Source organism: Colobus angolensis, unplaced genomic scaffold (assembly GCF_000951035.1).
Source record: "Colobus angolensis palliatus isolate OR3802 unplaced genomic scaffold, Cang.pa_1.0 Scaffold33, whole genome shotgun sequence".
NCBI classification, from domain to species: domain Eukaryota; kingdom Metazoa; phylum Chordata; class Mammalia; order Primates; family Cercopithecidae; genus Colobus; species Colobus angolensis.
The window spans coordinates 3,326,664-3,329,394 of record NW_012116599.1 but is presented as its reverse complement, the minus strand read 5'-3'; the positions used below and the strand labels follow the sequence as shown (position 1 = coordinate 3,329,394).

Here is a 2,731-nt window from a genome sequence, read left to right as displayed (position 1 = left end):
ACTGGCTCTTCAAAGGACATCTTCTCAAGCCACCTCTATGGTGTCAAGACAAGTAGAACACCCTTCCCTTCCCACTTGAAACCCACAGTCAGATGTGACAGGGGTGGTACTCAGGAGCGTTAATTCTTGTCATCTTTTTTGTCATCATCCTCCGAGGGGTAGGAATGCCACGTCAGCCTTTCCTCAGAGAAGGATATGACAACCTGTGGGCACTTGACATTGGCTGCCTTGGCAGGGACCAGGAAGCCTCATCAGAGTTTTTCCATTTCATCAGGAACATGAGCTCTCCACTGGCGTCTGTAGCTCCAATAATCCCCTCCGGCTCCTCAAGCAAAGCCTGGTGGCTTTTCTGACTCTTCTTTCTTCTTCTTTGGTTTGCTCTCCTCTCCCTTATCTTCAGAATCAGAATCAGCTTTGCGCTTGCCTCCCTCTGATTTCTCTGTCTCCTGTGCTGTTTCTCTGTCTCATGTGACTGCAGAAACTCAGCAGTGAGGTCGGGGCAATCCAGGTTCTCTTCTGGCTCCCATGTGTTGTCCTCATCTGAGAAGCCCTACCACTTTAGGAGGTACTCCACTTTGCCCTCTACCTCTCGACGGTCGAGAACTTCTTCCACCACATATTCCTCTTCCTCCTCTTCTAGCACCTCCTCCACTTTCTTCTTGCTTTGTTTTTTCCCCATAGTGCCCGCCAGCTTTCTGGTGTAAAGGGTGACGCTGCTCAGAGCAGCGCCCAGGAGCCCGAGAGGAATCGGTGCTGCGCTACTGGCGCGTCGCGTCGGGTCGGCTGGGGGAGTGGCGCCCAGGAAGGCAGCAAGCCGGGTGGCCGCAGTGCAGCCCCTCACTGAAGCGGCGCACCGCAGGCCCGGGCAACGGCCCTCCCCTCGGCCGGCCGAACAAAAGAACCTGGCACGCTGCGTTGCCAGCCGCCCGCCGATAATCTATTTAAATCTTAATAAAAATTCCAAAGTCTTTGAGGAATATACAAGATTTCATAAGAAGGAAAAGTCCATCTTCCTGGGAAACTTCAGTTAATTAGAGATGACTCCTTACTGAGGTTGAGTGGGGATTGCCAGTTAGTTAAAGACCAGTTAGATGGATGGGTGAAGAGGCTCTGGGGGTTATGTCAGTCATTCCAAGATGTATTCAACAGGAACCAAGCAAAATGGTGGAACAAGTCGACTGCTGAGGTAGGGTCCACATGGTTAGTACAGGAGGATAAAACGTTTGGAGGGAAAAAGAGAAGCCTTTCCCTGCTTCATCCTATTGACCTTTTGGCTAAAGAGATGTGATTGAAAAGGAAGTGCTGATGCCCTAGGTGGAGAGGACAGTGAGAGCAGCTGGCTGTGGTCTCACGTGGGTTGCATTGTCTGTGTCCTGGGTCCTTTCCTTTTCTCTTTTCTTTCTCCTTACTTTTCTCTTTCCTTTCTCTTTCTTTCCTTTTCTCTTTCCCTTCCCTTTCCTTCCCTCTTCTTTTCTTCCCTTCCTCTCCTCCTCCCCTCCCCTTTCCTTTCCTTTCTGTTCACGTCCTCATTTTGGGAGAACACCTCCGATAAACTTCTATTTTGAGATGGAGTCTCGCTCTGTTGCCAGGCTGGAGTGCAATGGCGTGATCTCGGCTCACTGCAACCTCCGCCTCCCGGGTTCAAGAGATTCTCCTGCCTCAGTCTCCCGAGTAGCTGTGACTACAGGCGCCCGCCACCACGCCCGGCTATTTTTGTATTTTTAGTAGAGAAGGGGTTTCACCATGTTGCCCAGAATGGTCTTGATCTCTTAACCTCGCGATCTGCCTGCCTCGGCCTCCCAAAGTGCTGGGATTACAGGCATGAGCCACAGCGCCCGGCCTCCATAAACTTCTTAAGGAAGAATGCCTGGGAGATGATTATGTTTTTAGTCTGTGATATGGTTAAGCATTTTGTCCTCACCCAAATCTCATCTTGAATTATAATCCCTGTAATTCCCACATATCGAGGAAGAGACCAAGTGGAGGGAGGTAATTGGATCATGAAGGTGGTTTCCCCCATGCTGTTTTTGTGATAGTGAGTGAGTTCTCACGAGATCTGATGGCTTTGTCAGGGGCCCTTTCTCCTTTGCTTGACATTTCTCCTTCCTGCCACCTTGTGGAGAGAACCAGCTACAGGCAGTTCTTTATAACAGTATGAAAATGGACTAATAGTGGCCGGGCACCGTGGCTCATGCCTGTAATCCCAGCACTTTGGGAGGCCAAGGAGGGCGGATCACCTGAGGTCAGGAGTTCGAGACCAGCCTGGCCAACATGGAGAAACCCTGTCTCTACTAAAAATACTAAATTAGCCAGGCATGGTGACGTGTGCCTGTAATCCCAGCTACTCAGGAGACTGAGGCAGGAGAATCTCTTGAACCTGGGAGGCAGAGGTTGCAGTGAGCCAAGATTGCACCATTGCACTCCAGCCTGGGCAGGAAGAGTGAAACTCCATATATATGTATATGTATGCTATATATATACACACATATATACACACATATATATACATATATATGTGTATATATACTATATACATATATATGTGTATATATACTATATACATATATACTCATATATACATATGTGTGTGTATGTATATATATACTGTGTGTGTGTGTGTGTGTGTGTGTATATATATATATTTGCTGTCAGCCTATGATTTTAGGTTGTGTTCCTTTGAGGCCAAGCCTGTCTGGATGCAAAGTTGGTCACCTGTCTTTACAAGTAGGCT

General features: G+C 48.5%; 1 pseudogene; it reads right to left on the bottom strand.

Annotated features, from left to right (window-relative positions):
- Positions 1–119: 119 nt before the first annotated feature.
- On the bottom strand, positions 120–741 carry LOC105518793 (annotated as a pseudogene).
- Positions 742–2,731: the final 1,990 nt, after the last annotated feature.